Consider the following 19,940-nt stretch of genomic DNA (forward strand, 5'->3'; position numbering starts at 1 on the left):
TTACAGTGATCCTCCAGCGCTCACTCATGCTATTACATTTTGGGTATAATACAGGGCTTTGTATAGCGCATGGCATACAGTGTGTGTGTGTGTGTGTGTGTGTGTGGGGGGGGGGTTATAATGTAATGGCAATCTGCGAAATAAGAGCAAGTTTAATTGATCAGTTGAAAGAGTTCAGAAGAGAAGATTCCTTGTGTAAATGCTGTTTCTGTTTATTCCCATCTGCAGCTTAGAACTTCCCATTGAGGCCTTCCTATTACTATTCTCAGAATCCTGACCATGGAGGGCTGTTAGTGGTGGTGAAGGACGTTGAACTAATGAGCTCCTGAGTCTTCTGACAAGCAGACAGTTAGACAGTCACTCCACCTAGAGCTGTAAAGCCGAAAAGTAAATTTACTCAGAACTGAGTTTGCATATAGTGTACCTTCACAGCTCTAGACTGGCCCTACGGTCTAACTGCTGCTCATCAAGAGTGAGGAGATCATAAGGAGTTTGAATCCTAGAAACCAGCTCAACCAGCACTGCATTGTCAAAAGCCTCCTAGTCTGTATATGTCATGTGATAGGGGGGTGCTCTAACCTGCAGACGGCAATAAACAGTAAACATAAAGAAAGGGGGAGGAGCTACAGACTAAACGTCTTACATAATATTTGAATAGGTAAAGGTCCAAACCAGGTGTTTCTAATAAACTGGACACTCCTCCTATAGCATTAAATGGGCAGTGTAGCCTGTGCTGTCACATTTTGGGTATAATACAGGGCTTTGTATAGCACTTGTCATACAGTGTGTGTGGGTGTGTGTGTGTGTAATCTAATGGTAACCTGCGAAATAAACTATTCTCAGACTCCTGACCATGGAGGGCTGTTAGTGGTGCTGAAGGACGTTGAACTAATGAGCTCCTGAGTCTTCTGACAAGCAGACAGTTAGACAGTCACTCCACCTAGAGCTGTGAAGCCGAAAAGTAAATTTACTCAGAACTGTGTTTGCTTGTAGTGTAACTTCACAGTTCTAGACCGGCCCTACGGTCTAACTGCTGCTCATCAAGAGTGAGGAGATCATAAGGAGTTAGAATCCCAGAAACCAGCTCTGACCTGCAGATGGGAATTAACAAGAAAATAGAAAAAGAGGGGGAGGAGCTACAGACTAAACGTTGTGTATAATATTTTATCAATTAAATCAGTTTCAGATGCAGCTCGTTTACTAAAGCTTTTGAGTCGGCTCAACTTAATAAGGATTGTTGATCAAACTGAGATGCAGAAGAGAAAAATGTGAGTTAGGAGAACTTAGACTAGTTAAGTTAGCTCAAATAACACTATCTGTAATCAGTTACTGCACCATGTTAGTTGACCTGCCTTTAATTTATATTTTTAATTGTTTTTGATATAATGGTCAATAGGTGAAGGTCCAAACTAGGTGTTCCTAGTAAACTGGACACTCCCCCTATAGCATTAAATGGACCATTTACAGGTCTTTGTACCATGTAGCCTGGTCAACAAAACAGGATTTGCAGGTAAAAACACTCAGGCATAATGAAAACCTCCTCAGACGGTCAGATGTCAGTGGAATCAGTCTCCACAGGCAGACCACAGCGCCAACAACAAGCACAGTAACAACAGTTTCCATTTTCACCCAGCGAGACAGGAAAGAAATTAGACTGTCAGCATCACTTTGGAGTGAACGTGGAGCAAAGGGCGCCTTGTTGACGCTAAATGGAAACTTTGACAGGTGGAGAGATGGCCTTCTGTCAAACCCTGTCACTATCCATTGCTGAAACAATCAGATCATGATCCAGATCCTCTGCTTACCACAGCTGAAAAAACCTGTAGCGGCTCCATATTCACGAGATGAATCAATGGGCTACTGTAAACTAAAGGTGCCTGTGAGAGCAGAACTGAACTGTACTATGGTGGCTGGTCGTTACTCGTGTCTGCGTTAGTTAGCAAAAAAATTATGTAATATATATATGTGTGTGTGTAAAAAAATAATAACAATATAATAACAAAAAAAAAAAAAAATTCGCAACACAAACCGTAACGCAAAAACATGGTAAAATAAGATAAGATAATTCTTTATTTGTCCCACACTGAGGAAATTCACAGTGTCACAGCAGCAAAGGGACAGCAAGACATTCAGATGCAAAAACGTAGATACATTACCAACATATACATAATATAAATAATAGAAGTCAAAAACTCTGAGGAAATCGATATTCTTCACAAATTATTTACAGATAATTGCAAATTAACCCTCATAAATATACATAATATAAATAATAGAAGTCAAAAACTCTGAGGAAAACCAATATTATTTACAAATTATTTACAGATAATTGCAAATTGACCCTTAGAAAACCGTGTTGCTACCAGAAGGCTCTTAAAGTGACAGTGCACCTATTTGAAATGAACATAAGCAGTGGTGTCTTAGCATCCTTGTATATAATCATATCTACAAATACAAAACTGAGCTTCTAAATCTCACTGAAGCAAACTGGATTTCACTGCAACTCAGTACTGATACATAATATGCATAACATTTGCACTATTATGATTGCACAGCTGTACAGATGTTAATTTTCTGTAAACGTTTTAATTTATTTTAGCATTTTTTACAGCTCTTTATTACTTTTTGTACTTTTTAAATGTATTATTCTTCGTTCTATTTATTGTTTTGTGTATTTTGCTCTCAGTGTAATTTGCAAGAGCCATTTGTTGAATGTCATACTTGTGTTGCTCATAGCAAAAGTAAAATTCCTTGAGTATGTGTATCATACTTGGCGAAATAAAGAGATTCTGATTCTGATTCTGATTTCACTTCTGATATCATGGAAGCCTAATAAGCAGCAGTAGATACATGTATACACTTCTAAGTACAAAGTCAAATGAACTATTTATATTCATACACAATGCAGCAGAGATGGTGTTCGTTTGCCTCCTACAGTGTCACTAAGGGCTTTTTACAGTATAGATGTACAGATTAGAGAACCTCAGCATGAGGTAAAATGATAACTGCTAAATAATATTCCTAAAACTTTAATCAAGAAGAGTTGAGGAACCAATAACGTACGCAATGTCCATTGGCCAACAATTTCCATCTGAAAAAAGCTGCTTAGATACGCCGACCAGCCAGACTCTAGAAGACCTCTGAAGGTGTCCAGGTTAGCAGCAGATCTTTTTCGTCGCAGGTCCTGGAAGATATGAGCATCAGTGAGCTTTGGGCACCCATGGCCCAATCGTCTGTTCACCAGTTGTCCTTTCTTGGAGCCTTGGTTTGGTAGGTACTGACCTGCCTGATGTTTTGGAGATGTTCTGACTCCGTTCTGACTCTGATGCAAGAAATACACCATTTTTGGTGACCTAAAGAACCTCACAACATTCAATTGAAGTGTTTTGAGGGAATTAGGAGTAGTAATGCCTCATTTCAAGGAAACCTGTAATTTTTAAAAAGTGTACCCAGATAGCAAGGTGATCATTGACACATCATTGATTTCTGATCAGACCCTCACTGATTTTGGTTGAGGTTGAAATTGGGATATCAGTACTATGTTAAAAGCCTAAAGGGATGTTTACAGCTAACTCCTGCCTCTGAGGTGAGGAATAAACCTTTCATAAACATAAAAATGTTTAATTTCTGAATAAATATTAGTAATAAATATCATTTGTTAACTGAGTATTGATTATTTTAAAGCATTAACTGAATTAACTGAACTACCTTTACAATACTGATGCAAAATGCCTGGTTGTGACTGAAGATTTTAGCTATGTCTTCAGCTGTTAATGGAAATGCATTACTTTTACTGCTCAGTTAATGTCAGGCTAGCAGAGCGTATACACCACTTTACCCTATTCAGGCATTAGCATGGGGCTGTATAAGCGTGGATGGTATGATTTTAATTATCATGAGGAAAACTGAGCTAGCTGGGTAACAGTATACTGTAATAATATCAGACATTAATGGTTTAAACACTGTTGTAAAATCATTGAATCTTTTCCCATTACTGATCTTTATGGAGAAGCTTTTTAATACAGTAATTATTTTCCGGACTTTAATTTGCTGTCGGTCCTGCTGTAGAACCTACAGGTGGAACAGGTCGCCAGACAAGTGCTGCACCTCCTGATCTGGAACCTGAACTGAGATCATGAATGTTAATATAGAGGAGAGAGAGGAACAACCTCATGCAGGGTGAAATATAACACGGATATTTGATGTAGTTTTTGATCATATCACATCCCCTCAGCTCTGCTAGCTTTAATTCTCAACATTCACAATTTGCACCATAAGAGTAGCTTTTAGTAAAGTATTACAAAAAGCGTTGGAGAGAAATCCAACGCTTAGTTCAAATTTAAAAATGATTAAAATATTTTTTTTGGGAGAAGTTTCTTTGCATAAATAATTGTATGTATTTATTTATATGAATTCATTTATGCAGATATTGAAGCAAATGCATGTCTATTGAACTGTGGTGATGGCTAATATTCCTGAAAACTACAATTTCTACATTTGACAAAGTCTCCCAATTCTGCATAAAGACAGAATGACCCTTGATGTACATAAAGCAGGGCTGATTTACCATATTTTACTGCAGTAAATGGATTTTGCAGGGTTGAGGTTGTGTTGGTTTTCTGTTGATTTTTGTTAACATTTTTATTATGTAATATTTGTTTAATGTTATATAATTAATTCAAAAGTAACGAAGAATGACTGATAGCTTTCTGGGTATGGTAATATGAGTGAACAGATGTGACAGATGCAGTATATATATGTATAAGAAAAAAAAAACATTAATTTAACTTGTTTCCATTTGTGTAAACATTTAGTAAGGGGGCGTCTGCAATAAATATATATCAGCCATTAAAACCACCTGCTAAAAATGATGGATGTCTTCCTTGTGCCACCAAAACAGCTCTCACCCGTTGAGCCGGCACGAACTCCACAAGACACAGTCAGCATTTGTTTTTACAGCAGTTTGTGCTAAAGCAGCTGTTTTGTGGGATCAGATCAAATGGGCTTGCCGACTCGCATCAGTGAGCCTTGGGTGCCCATGACCCTGTCAGCATTTACTTGTTGTTCTTCCTTGGAGCACTTTTGGTAGATACTGACCACTGTATACCAAGAACACCCCACAAGACCTGATGCCTGATGTTCTGGAGATGTTCTGATGACCCAGTCACTGTCTAGAACATCACAGTTTAGTTCTTCTTGTCGAAGTGTCTCAGATTCTTACGCTTGCCCATTTCTCCTGCTTTTAACACCAACATCACCTTCAAGACCTGATCACTGTTCACTTGCTGCCTAATATATGGAGATCCCATCTCTTGACAGGTGCCACTGTAACCAGATCATGACCCTGCACCCTGCCTACAGTGAAGCATGGTGGTGGCTCAGTGTTGCTCTGGGGCTGCTTTGCTTCCCCTGACTCTGGAAATCTGCAGAGTGTAGAGGAAGGGCAAGATGGAGTCAGTCAAGTATCAGGAAATCCTAAAAGAAAATATCAGGCCTTCTGTAAGGAAGCCTTAGGTCATTTGACCTTCAAAAAGGCAAAATTCACCAAAGCTTGGTTTCAGAAGAAGTCCTGGAAGAGTCTGGAGTGTCTGACACAGTTGCCTGACTTGAAGCAAACCCAAGAGTATGACTGAACTGGAGGACACAGGGAATGGGGAATTGCCTAAGATTCCTCAGAAATGCTCCCAGGAAAGCTGTGCATCACATTTGCAGCAGGTCAGAACAGCAGAAGGGCTCTACTAAAGACGCCTGTCATGAAGAGGTTGAGTAATTCTGAGCCTGCAGTCATCATTAAAAGTGGTACTCTGTTCTGAATGTGGAGAAAAAAGCTTGTTCTATTAGTTGTGTTGAGAAATGTTTGTTAGCCTAGCCCAAATCTAACCCTAATTTTAACCTCAATAAATGTTCTTTTCACTCTCGACTTGAACATAATGCTGTTGTGGAAAAAAAGCACATTGCAAAATCAGAGATGGTTTGTCAGGCCTTAAGATTCTGAAGATTCTTTTAACAAAATGAAAACAGTTTTGTTCTTAAAATGTACAAAAACAAACCCACACCCGAACACAGGCCCGGAGAACAGTGCAGTATGTGAGTGATAATGCATCAGATAAACAGAAAAGCAACTTTGCTTTGTATTTCTGAAGTGAGGAACAATTTAAAACTCAATTCACCTCTCAATCCTCCCTAGCCCAATCCATCAGGCTGTAAATAGACAGCCACTTCCAAAACGCTAGACTGGCTGTATGTGATTGGCAATGCAGTGAAACAGGGTTACTTTTGTTATTCTGAAAATTGCTTTGTCCTCTTTATTTTCAGGAACTCTATCTCCTGTCTTTGGATTCATCTCTCCAAACCCCCCCCCCCCTTGTTGGCTACTGTTCCAACCCACCCAGCACCAGTAAACATCATATGGACTTTCTTCAGTCTCAAAAAGAGATGTTGAAAATTGGGCTGTGTTTAGTATGTCTGATTTGGTCCAAATTTAGACCAGAGTGGACATTCCTAATATCATACTTCTCTAGAGGACTTGTTAACCCATATTTACCTCTTCAAATACTCCAGAGACATCTGGAATTTGCACTTATGACTGAACAGAAATACATATCTGCTTTCTATATATACACTAAATGGGCAAAAGTATTGGGACACATTTATTGTTTCCTCTGAAATCAAAAGTATTAAAAGGTTGGAGGAACTGTCTCTACTGTCCAGAAAAGAAGGCTTTCTACTAGATTTTGGAGGAGCATAGCTGTGAGAATTTGATTGAATTCAGTGACAGGGACATTAGTGAGGTCAGGATGTTGGATAATCACCACCCCTCCAGCACCAGATGTCATATAGATGTTGTTTTTGGGGCTAAATCTGGTGGGCCCTTTGTGAAGTTTCTTTAGTCCCAAAAATATATGTTGAAAATAGGGCTGTGTTTAGTCTGTCTGATTTGGTCCAACTTTAGACCAGAGTGGACGTTCCTAATATCATACTTCCCATGATGTCCCACATTTACATAACTCATCTACAGAGGACTTGTTACTATTTTCCTCTTCAAATACTCCAGAGATGTCTGGAATTTTGCACATATGACTCATACATATATGATACATATCTGCTTTATATCAACAAATATACACTAGATGGGCAAAAGTATTGGGACACATTGTTTCATTGTTTCTTTTGAAATCAAGGGTATTAAAAAAAGTTTCTCCTGCTTTTGTTGGAGTATCTGTCTCTACTGTTCAAAGAAAAAGCCTTTCTACTAGATTTTGGAGAAGCATTGCTGTGAGAATTTGATTGAATCCAGTGTCAGGAACATAAGTGAGGTCAGAATGGTGGATAATTACCACCCCACCCAGCACCAGATGTCATATGGACGTTGTTTTTTTTGTAGTTAAATCTGGTGGTCCCAATAAGAGATGAAAATGGGAAATTAGACAGTTTTAGTCTGATTTGGTCCACATTTAGCCAAGAGTGCATGTCTTTTTTGGACCACATGTATCTTAAATATGTCCCTGAAAATAATTAGATGAGAACATTGTGAACAAACCCACACTAGTCTTTCTGAACATAATCACTGTTGTTGTTGGAAAAGAAAGAGACATGATTTCTCATGGTTTATCCTGCTTTAGTTGGAGTAACTGTCTCTATTGTCCAGGGAAAAAGACTTTCTACTAGATTTTGGAGCAGCATTGCTGTGAGGATCGGATTTGTTGGTGTGGTTGGTGTTTGGTGTGGCGCAACGGATAACACCAATACCATTGAGCTACTACACCATGTGGGAGACTGGGTCTGGGTGACTAATCTATACACTTGTAAGAGTGCTTGGGCAAGACTCCTAACACACCTACATTGGTCCACCTCTGTAATACGAGTAACCTTGTAAATGTAAGTGATTGCATTCAGCAACAAGAGCATTAGTGAGGTCAGGATGCTGAATGATGATTATTACTCCACCTCGTCCCCAACTCCTCAACTCATCCCAAATGTATTGGATGGAGCTCCACCATCCATCATTTCAGAGAACACAGCTCAATGCTGCTGGGGGGCTTTATATATACCCCTCTATAGCCCACGCCTGCCATTAGGCAGCATGGTGCCAACAGGTTCATGATGTTAATCTGCTCCAGAGAGTCCTATTCTATTGGCGGTACATTTGTACAGGGACTAGACAAGCTGTTTGTGTGCATTTGCACATCTGCGTCAGCAATGGGTGCAGCTTAAAGTAGCTGAATGCATTCATTAGAAGGGGCGTCCGCAAACATACACTAACACTGCATGTTGTTTTGCATGCCAGTAAGGCTCCAAGGCTTACTATGTGAGCGCTCACACTGTGCCACATGGAACACATGCTTACCTCTGTATTTTCTCTGTTCATTCGCTTGTCCTCATGTGAGCAAACAAGGCCTACAAGCAAGCCACTCACTTGAAAGGTAGCAATCTAACCCATGGAGAAACTCACTGAAGCTCATGCATCCCAGATTCAGAAATCTTGCCCTATATTTACCAAACAGCTTAACGATGAGGTAGAGTAGAGCCTATAGTCCCAGGAGACGTGGACCGTTACTGTTTTAGAAAGGGCAATTAATCAAAAACACTCAGCACAGAAGGCAGGAGAGCAGAGGAAAGAACACATACTGAAATATTCATCATCTCAGACGCTGCTCCTCTTTTTCCTGGGACTTCGGAAGCATCATGGATTCAGCTCCCACTTTTTACCACTGGGATGGACAACACCATTACAGGCCTCTAAAAATAGAGGAGTGCAGTTGTGTTTTAGGCTCTTTGAGAGAACATGATGTTAAATAATTCCAGCAGAGGAAATGTAAGGTTCGGTGATGGTGGGCAGCATGGTGTGGGGTCATGGGGTCATCCTCATGAATTCATTTTCTTCTCGTTTTACCGTATTATTAGGACATGCTACAGAGAGGTCTGTACATAATTGGACAGTAATGTAGGTGACCTTTTGCACTTTAGCCTTCTACTGGAGGACAGAGGCAAAACAACCAAATCAGCACATACAGGCCCAGATTCATAACACTCAGTGGCAGCTGCTGCAGTTTTGTGTAAGTACAGGTCCAATCATAATGAAGGTATTGAGCTAGTGTAAATTAGGCATTAACACTTGGCACCTACAAAACAAGGGGAGATTTGATGAACATACATTATCAGTGTGGCTATATGGAAACGATACGGTACTTGATGTGATATGATGTTAATTTAGTGGCAAAAAAGTGAATTAAAAAGTGAAGTTGAGCTCTGGATTCCAAAAGAAAGACTCCCCCTGCCCCCCCAGGTGCATAAAGACCCCCCATCCCCTCCCAGGTGCAAAAATTCCTGAATGACCTGTGTGCTTATGGTAGATCTATGCCGTACTTTCCAAGACGTCCACATTGTGGGCAGTGGTGGCTCAGCTCTGGGCTATAGATGACATGGTTGTTGGTTCGATACCCGGGCTCGGCTTGGCAAGCTGCCACTGTTGGCCACTTGAACTGCCACCGTTGGCCCTTCACCCTCTCTGCTCCCTGGGTGCTGAAGTTGGCTGTCCCTTTCAACACACAGGGTTCATGATGGTGATGACGAGCAGTGTAGGACGGTAATTATCCTAAGGACCACCAAGTGTGCATGCATCTGGTTAAGTCACTTACAATGACCAGTCAAGAGCTTTCCTAACAAGCAATGGAGCGTTAGGAGAGCGCAGACTCAACACATGTCTCCTCCTATACATGTAAAGCCAGCCCACCTTTTTTTAAACCGAGGCTGATGGCTCATGTGGCATGGTTTAGGATTCGAACCTGCGACCCCCGAGGCCATAGTGGAAGCACATTAGGCCACAGAAAACCTGAAATATTTAAGACATTATAAATGAACGCGCTACAAATGTTTTTTTTTAGTAATGCTATAGAAGAACCATATTTTACTACCACAGATGGGTAAAATTTGGAGGACACATTTCACTGTAGTACAGTAACAAATACGAGCACCTTTACTATTTTTCAACAGAACTTACTCTAGCCTATTGTCACGTCTAATACTAAAGAATTTTGCACATATGACTGTACAGGACACTTATCCACTTTCTATAAACAAATATACACTATATGGACAAAAGTATTGGGACACTTCTGAAATTAAGGGGACTAAAAAGAGCTGATCCTGCTTCTATTGGAGTAACTGTCTCTACTGTTCAGGGTTTTTTGAAAATTGTGAAGGAGCATTACTGAAGACAACAGGAATGGTGTAATTTACCCTAATAATTCCCCTAATTTGGATCGCCAGTTACCCAACCCTTACACATTCCCCCCCATCCCCTATCACATGCAATGCTCCCGACACTGGGAGGGTGAATACTGACACATTGACTCCTGTAGAGCCAGCCAGCGCCTCTTTTTCCGAACTGCCACCGATGCAACATCAGTGAGCTCTGAGGAAAGTACCGCTTACTTGGCTGTGATGCATCGGACAGCAAGCGCCAGTGCTGGCCAGCATCGCACATGAGTGATGTGGGGAGAAAGTGCCCATCGACCCACCCATTTACCTTCTAAAATAGAAGTACATTATATATGTATATGTATATAAGTTCAATTAGTTATATATTAGCTATAATGCTAACAATAATACATATATAAAGCTATAATTAATACATAATTTAACAACATAGAGAAAAAGCTATATTATGAATGAGCTACACAATAAAACCACAATTTTCTTCCACAATTCTTCAGAAATTACAACTTTCTCAAATTAATATTTGAGAGGTTTTTACATTTTTTTGGGGAAAATTGCATTTAACCTCTTAAATTCCTCAGAAGTAACAATAGTTCCTGTCTCTTTTCCCCACTGTTATGCCTTAGGAAGAACTCATGCAGTTCTGCATGTAGTTACAATTAGTAATCCTCATGGTGCAAAACCAGTCACGAAGCATAAGGGGTTAAGAACATTCGCAGGAACGTCTTAGTGTGTATCTTGAGATCCTTTAAGATTTTTAAGTTGTTCCTTAGGAAAGCTTTTGTGAGTCCGGCCCAGGTCCCGTCTATTCAGACTAATGAAACAGCAGTGTGAACATTGCTGCTTTGGAGGCAGCTGCAGGTTTGGCTTATCAGAAAGCATCATATTAGCGGCGGCAGCAGGAGGCCGTGACTGGGAAACAGATGAAATCCTTCCTTCTCCTCACAACTTTTCTTTTAGATAAGTCCATCTGCTGGAATCAAATTCTGTCAGCAGGGAACGATGAAAAAACACATGGTCTAGTAAGAACATAAGATGGACCAAAAGGTACCAGAGCTTGTATAATCTGGCTGAAAGACGACCTCAGACATAAGTAATCTAATTTCAAGGTTTTTTGCTCATGTCGAACTGCATTATCTCCATCACTTATTTCATGCCAGATAATATAAAGAAAAGTGTTTTATTAATAACGGTGTCTTTATGCCCTGAAATAGATTTGATCAGAAATGGTGTGATTTAGCATGTGGTGTGTTCCCCCCCCCCTTTTTTCCCCCAATATTTTCCCCCAATGCATCAGAGCCAGGCACACACCACTTTCCTCTGAGCGCGTTGGCTGCCCGGTGGCGTTGCACCATTGGCAGTTCGAAAAAGCATGCAACGCTCCCGACACTAAGAAGGTGAAGACCGAGACGCCTCCTCCAAGGTCCGGCTCGGATGCATCGGCCAGCAGACTCCAGTGCTGACCAGCAATGCACTGGAGGGTACTGAAGGGCACTGGAAGGCCGATTGTGCTCTCCCAGGCTCTGACTGCTGATGGCAGGCAGCATGACCTGGGGTTCTAAGCAGCGATCCTAGGGTTACAGTGACAACGCCTTGGTCTGCTGGACCCCTCGGAGCCATCCCCAGACTTCTAATCATGCTCACCCGTACACTTGTGTGTCTGTCTGTAACTCACATTATACAATGTATTACCTTTTTTAATATCCGAGAGCATTTGGTTCTATCATAACATTATATTTCAATGCATATGTAACCTCTGTTTGAATAACATTGCTATCAAATGCATCAAATGATGCACTACACAATGTCAATGGAATATGAAATATGCTTATAACTATATAATAACTGCTAAGCTTCAGGAGCATTTCTAAATGTAGATTTCTTCCTTTAGTAAATGCGATACTTTAGAAGACCATTCAAAGGATTGGCTCGAGTTCTGGAGGTGACAGGACATTAAAGCCTCTGATGATTTCCTAAAACACATCAGTGTGATTAATTTTTTATGGCGTGTTCAATCCAAGCTTGCTTACAACGGAATGTATAATATGTTACAGTAATTTGGGGAGACATGAGAAAAAATAGCCTGTTTCTGCAGCAGAGCCTGCAGGCTCACGTTCATCTTTAAAATATGAAGTGAGTTTTGCTGTAGAGAAGGATATCTGAAGGACAGGGAGCAGCATTTCATCTAAAAGCCAAACAGTGAGGATGTTTCGCCTTGGTTCCAGATATACACTATATGTCCAAATGTTTGTAGACACCCCTTCTAATGAATTCAACTACTTTAAGATGCACCTATTGCTTAAACAGATGTGCAAATGCACACACACATACACACACATCTTGTCTAGTCACTGTAGAGAAGTGCTGCAAATAGAATAGGACTCTCTGGAGCCGATAGTAAACATGAAGCTTGTATCGCTGTCAGAAGTCAGACGCTCGCAGATGTAAAAGGCAAAAGAGGCTTTACTAACAGAGTCAAAGTCCAAGTTTGTAGTAATCACACAAGCAAAGTTTAGTTCCAGAATGTAGGCAAACTAAATTATACCAGACATAAAATCAAACAAGTCAAAAAATACATAGGGTCAAAAGCTGACATCCACCAGTTAATAATCCAATGGAAAAAGCAAAAGGGTAAGTCAAAATAAAAAGGCTGCGGTCATACACAAAAAAGGAACACCCGAGAAACAACGCTCAGTAGATCAGCAAAAGTGTATGATACGATACTTCACACCGGTCTACTCCACAGTCCACTCCACTACTGTCATATAAGGTGTCATTTGAGTCACGTGAGCTGTCAGGTGATCTCCCAGGAGAGTCTGGGAGATTGAGTCGGAGTCCAATGAGGCAACAGGCTGAGGCGTGACAAACCTATTGGCACCATTCTGCCTAATACCAGGCGTGGGCTAGAGGGGTATAAAGCCCTTGTGTTCTCTGGGATGATGGATGGAGGTCCATCCGATACTTTTGGGATGAGTTGGGGAGTTATGGAGTAGAAAACCTTCTTCCCTGGACAGTAGAGACAGTTTCTCCAACAGCTTTTTTAATACCCTTGATTTCAGAAGAAGCAATAATTGGCCAGATGTGTCCAGAAACATTTGGACAAGTAGTGCATGTGATTGTGGAGAGGCATTTAAAGGCTTAAAGAATTTCAACAATTACTTGATATTATTATTTTTCCAATTTACAGGTTCTTCACATGTACACATCTCTATGACAGACGTGGTTCTTCATGGAACCAAAGGTGGTTCTTCTATGGTAATTTTAGCATGGCCAGTTCACCTGGCGTGTGTTTTTGGAAGGCTGGATTACTTCTTGCTCTTGTTGCAGGCCTCTGGACCTTTTTCTTTTTAAGTTCTACTTGCTTAAAGCAACTGTATGAAAAAATAGTATTTCTTGCTCCTGGGCTCCCCCTGCAGTAGGCAAGTGGAAATCGCACATTGAGCCACCACTAAAGACATGCATTTCTGGACAAGCTGAGAGATACAGACCCATCACTGAAAGGTAATATTACAGCAGTCATATTACAGGAGTTTACTCTAACATGACTCGGGTTAGGCAACGTTACAGAGTTCTCACAAGTGTTACCCTGTCCACGTCACCAGAGTTACATTACAGCGTTAAGTTAGCACCCGGAGTAGCAACAATAGAGATGCTATTCTGCTTGTTGCAGTCAGTGAAACATCAACATGATTTTGATGCTGCTATTTTAAGGTATAAAATTGCATGCTGCTGCTTTAATTCAAGCAATCACTGTAAACATTGTATATAAAACTGCTCATCATAATAAACGAAAATAAAAGAAATGATAAACGATAAAAAAGAAAGCTTCTTTGAAATTTTGAGGCAATAGGATTTTCTTGGAGACTGAATATTTGTATTAAATGGCTCATGTGAACAAAAGGGCTTTAGAAATGACTAACTGTGGCTTTAAAAGCACCAGAGAACAAACAAATGCTGATAAGTGGCTTTTTTTCATAAAAAAGGTCATTACAGTGATGACTAAAATGTCACAGAATGGAGTAAATAAATACTGTGTGTGTATTGAACTCAGTGGGGAGGGGTACCTTTGGGGGAACATGAAGGCAATAAATGATTCCCATGATCCTTTTCAGTAGGATTATTAATACAGCTGCCTGGTTTAAAAAGTTTATTTCACAGTATGTGGTCACAGTCATTATAGCGTTGCTTCTGCAAACAGCAAAAAAGCAGTGAGCCGAGCTTCACACAATTTCTAACACAAATAGTGAATATAGTCTGGGCAGCACTGACTGCATGATAGCTTATACATGTTTAAATGAGAGCGCAGACTAATTTCACAATGAAAAAGTCATTTTTCTTAAATACCTTATTTGAAAAAAGAATAAAGCACAGGGAGCAATGCGCTCCATCCTCCAGTGATTGTGAAATATGCAGTATATCATGAACTTTAAAGGGAAAGGCTAATTTGGCCCTCAGTAAAAGGAGAGCTCCAAGGACAAGAGCTGGTCATGGTCATAAAAAGGAAATTGAGAAAGCGGAAAGGTGAGAACGTGCAGTCCGGGTCTTTCGCAGCATTTGTAGTCTCTTTTAAGCTGAGGCTTCATTAGGGAGCTTGTTCTGTTTAATTAGGCTGGAACTGGACCAAAGTGGAGCTTCCTTAACCCTGCAAGCCATTAGTGAACTTTAGACCTACACTTTTAAAAAATGAAGGTGCTAGAAGACTTTTGGTTCTCTCATGAATTTGTTAAAGAAAGACAGTTGTAAATGAGATTTAAGAAGTGTGAAGAACCTTTTTAAAGAAACTATACTGCATTTCCAACCCCAGAACCACATTCTGAGAAACCATTAATCTGAAGACTGTAGAACCAAGGCCAGACGGCCTCACTTTGGGCCAGACGGTGGTCCATATGCTTTTTAAGGGGTTAAAGGACCATTTAACATCATAAGGAGGGTCTCTGAGGCCCTGTTTACACCTGCTTACTTCATGGGACTGGTATCTGGGTTGGATCCTGATAAGATTTCAGCCACATGCATGTAAAGGTGCATGTATTTGTCACTGAACAGTGTACACTGCACAGCGAAAAGTCTCCTCCGCATTTAACCCATCTGGTAGTGAACATACACTCACACACACGTGTTAGGGGCAGTGAGTACACAAACACACCCAGAGCGGTGGGCAGCCAACTCCAGCGCCCGGGGAGCAGAGAGGGTAAAGGGCCTTGCTCAAGGGCCCAACAGTGGCAGCTTGCCGAGCCCGGGAATCGAACCCACAACCCTGTTATCAATATCCCTGCGCTCTAACTACTGAGCCACCGCTGCCCCTACTGACACTCACCAGTAAAATGCCCGCTTCACCAGAGTTACATAGTGCAGTTGGCAGCGTTTCAGACCCGAAGTAGCAACACTTGAGCATATAAAACATAAATCATGATAAAGAAGAAAGCTTCTTTGAGCTTTTGAGGCAATTGAATTTTATGGAGACTGAATATTTGGATGTTTTTGATGTGTTGGATGGAATATGCAAATTTGCTTGTTGCCCTGCCACCATTACTGGTGTTTGAAATATACTGGGTGGAGTTTTCGTTTCACTGGGAGACGTTTTGGTTGTCGAATGTATCTGATATATATCTTGAGCTATAACATAAGTCTTGGGTTTGTTTCCACTTGCATTTTAATGTGGATTAGCCTGATCCAGATTTAATCCTGATACTGAAGATGGAACAGAGTTTGAACTAGCTCAGCACTTCATTTTCTTGATGATTTATGATTGGTGGTGCTCCCGCCAGGCACAGCCTTCCACTATCACTCGTACATTCCAGTGGTTTCGCAACCACATCCTCATGAAATCAAGTTATATAATCAATTATATAAACGTGAGTTTGCAGTATAACATAACCTGTGACTTAAAACAATTATAATAGACCTGTTTCAACATATTGCCAATACATTTAATATAACAATGGACCGGACCCACATGGACATGGATGCATTATATCCTTATATTCGGATATGTAAACTAAATTAGTGTGGTTCCACAGTCACTTCATAATGCCTTTCATAGTACAAACACCCTTGCAGCCTATCCAAAGGGGTAGGCCTCTTCCTAGTGGTTATATCCCATAACCGAACAGTAAGTTGCTCATACGATTTAGTGTGTACTAATTGGACGGAGTGCACACTAAGGCGGCGCCTGGGCGTCAGCAGGGCAGAATTCATCCCTATTACAGTATTGAACCCACCACCTTGTCATCAATAGCCTGGTGCTCATTGGTTCTTAGCTTAAATTAATAGCTCTGAGAACCTTTATTTAGTGTAGAATTGCTGCAAATTTGCAGTTCTCAGTTGCAGAAATGGTTCCTTAAAGAACAATCCATCAAAAAAGTTCTTTAGGGAATCGAAAAGTCTTTAATCTACGGCATGGACCTCACGGATCGGTACAAGTACAGTACAACAGAGAAAAAAACATCAAAAACATCCATAAGACTAACCAGGTTTCTATTCATTTAACTCGAACAGTCATGCAAGGTACAGTGTGTTTCATCTAGCGCCCCCCTGGGGTAGCTAATACAGCTAGAGTAGAGTGCTAATTAAGCAGTACCGTGTGAACATTAGTATGCTTAATGTGTTTATGGACACACACTCACACATAAAATGCTGACACGTCGTCCTTGTCTGATCCAGCATGAATTCATGAGTTAAAATTGATGTTTGAGACAGAATTTGGGTAAAATTCTTGTTTATTCTCAATTGTTTCAAACCCAAACGTGAGCAGAGTGAGAGATGCACTACAGCAAGAGAAAGAGAGATGAGCGAGATAAGGAGGAGGGCAGGGAGGGGGCAAACAAGACTACAGTAACCACAGCAAGACTTCTAAAGGTTTTCATGGGATTTGCTCACTTGTGAAATTACCGTATTTATGCTAATAGCATGTACAGTGTATTCTCTGTGCGTGACCCCGTACCGGGAGGGTTTGCAGTGAATTAACATGTTGTTACACCCCTACTATCTACCCAGCATACAGCCTGAATATCACTCTCTTACTATGGTAGCATCTGTAGCATCCACACTCTAGGAAGCCTTGTCTTCTTTGGCTGGATATTAAAGCCAGGTTGGTATGTGTGACATATCACAGGGACCTCATGTAGAAAACTACAGCAACCACTGTGTGAAGTGTAAGACTCTGAGAGCAGAGAATTCCCTTTGGGAGTCATTAAGCCAAGGCCAAGCCATGCAAGGTAGACATGGTATACATTGCTGAATTGTAGTGCAAATACATAGCAGTAACCGTGGACTGTTATGATGGTGTAGTGTTTCTCCTTGATCTGTGAAGATCAAGATTAAGCATATATAATAAAATATACTAAAAATTGTATAACACCATCTAAAAATGATCCAAGAATCAGTTCATTTTGTTGGTACTGTTTGACGTTGGTCTCTTCAATAGGCTCAAAACAGTGCTTATGTGTTTCTGTATCCTATATTTTGCCACACATTTTGCATAAACACTGCCACATATTTACTTTTCTACGTCCGTTTCCAATTGGTTAGCTTAATGCTATCAAATAACTGCAATTATAGTTATTTATCAGTGCCAAGCTTCACCAAGCAGGGCATCCTGAGCGCTGAGAAGAGATGAACATCAGTTATTGAACATCAGTTTTTTAAGCACTTCCCCTAGACTTAGCAACTGAAATGTGAATTTTGCAAATCTAATTTTTGAGCACTAAGTAGGCCAGCCTGCCAACCCGGAAATCGGCCCTGGGCCACTATTTGCATGTTTAGTTTCCCTACGTTTCCTTTTCTCTGAGGTAGATTTACATAAGTCCTGTATATCTACCCAATATACATTCTGAATGTTACTTACTCTCTTACCATCACAGTCTGTAGCATCCTCACTCTAGGAAGCTGGGTCTTCTTGGGCTGGATATAAAAAGTCAGGCAGGTATGTGTGACATGTCACAGAGTCCTCATGTAGAAAACAACAGCAACAGAGTAAGGCTCTGAGAGCGGAACATTCCCTTTGGGAGTCAGCGGTTCAATGTCAATCCAAAGGAGGTAGACATGGTACACAGTGCTGGATTATAGATGAGATGTCTTTATTATTATACCGATCAACCAGGCATTCGAGGAATTTAATGACTCCACAAGACCTCTGAAGGTGTCCTGCTGTGGTATCTGTGGCACCGAGACTAACTAACGTTAGCAGCAGATCCTTTAATAAGTCCTGTAAGTTGTGAGGTGTGCATCAGTGAGCCTTAGGTGCCCATGACTCTGCTGCCAGTTCACTGGTTGTTCTTCTTTGGTGCATTTTGGTAGGTACTGACCACTGCATACCAGAAAATAAAAAACCCCACAAGACCTGATGCCTGATGTTTTGGTGGAGATGTTCTGATGACCCAGTCACTGTCTAGAACCTCACAGTTTGGTTCTTTTTGTCAAAGTGTCTCAGATTCTTACTCTTATCCATTTTTCCTGCTTTTAACACCAACATCACCTTCAAGTGGTACTAATGTATGTATATATAGTTGTGTGAAAAAAACAGAACACCCCATGAAAACATCTCTGATCTGATCTTTTAACATAATTTATTATTGGTTATCTGTGAGGATTTATTACATTTATTACTCCCTCAAATGTGTAGAATAAGACTCAGGTGCAGAAGATCAGAACATGGTTGGAGAAGATTATTCTGGAGGAGTCTGGAGTCTGATTTAAACCTCAGACGTTTAGTCTGGTCTGCTCTTGAAGTGAGTGGTGAAGAAGACCACCCTGGCCAGATCCAGAGAGCTCTCTGAGGCCTTCAGAAAGAAGGTTGTAGATGTCAGTGGGGTAATGTGTATATATATAACACACTGAAATTTTGCAAATCTAATTCTGAATTTGCAGAGCAGGCACTGACTAGGCTAGTCTGCCGACCCTGAACCCAGCCCTGGGCCACTAATTGCATGTTTAGTTCCCCTACATTTCCTTTTCTCTGAGGTAGAATTAAATAATTCACTAACTCAGCATGGGGCTGCATAATACTGACAACCCTCCATGGCTGATACACATTGTGTATGGCTGTTTCCAGTGCATTCCCAGTAGGAGGGGTCCAAATGTATGCAGCAAATCACACTATTTGGGATAATTGGGACTCCAGAGGCCCCTGACTCTAGTTAGAGTCATATATTTTGCAACCCCCTCTGACAATCCTGCCAGTGTCGACCTTTTGAGTCGTCAGGGATCATGCTCTAGTCTGAATTTTTTTGTTTGAACTTCACAGTAATTAAAAATCAGTGTATTTGTCTCACCGATGTGCTGACAATGTGCTAATGTTGCTTTGTAGTGCTTACAGGCACTGAGTGACTGATGGTGAGCAGATGGAGGTAGTGGTGGTACTGGTCCTGCATCTGATAACATACAGCTGTGGTCAGGATGTTTACGTTTACTCATCATGGACATGAATGTCATGGCAGGGTCGGGCTTTCAAAGAGTTTCTAATTCTGGGGCAGGATTAGTGCAAATCATTTTTGATAAAAAATCATTTATGCAAAATTTTAAATCTTTGGTAAAAGAAAATAAATGTAATAAAATATAATAATAATAATAATAATAATAATAATAATAATAATAATAATAATAATAATAATTAGTATTATTATTTTAAATCAACACAGGGTCACAGATATACATACAGCACCCCTAATAATTATTTTATTGCCCCTTAGCAAGGCAGCCATCTGGCTGAATATTAGACCACACTA

Source organism: Salminus brasiliensis, chromosome 2 (genome assembly GCF_030463535.1).
Source record: "Salminus brasiliensis chromosome 2, fSalBra1.hap2, whole genome shotgun sequence".
Taxonomy (NCBI): Eukaryota; Metazoa; Chordata; class Actinopteri; order Characiformes; family Bryconidae; genus Salminus; species Salminus brasiliensis.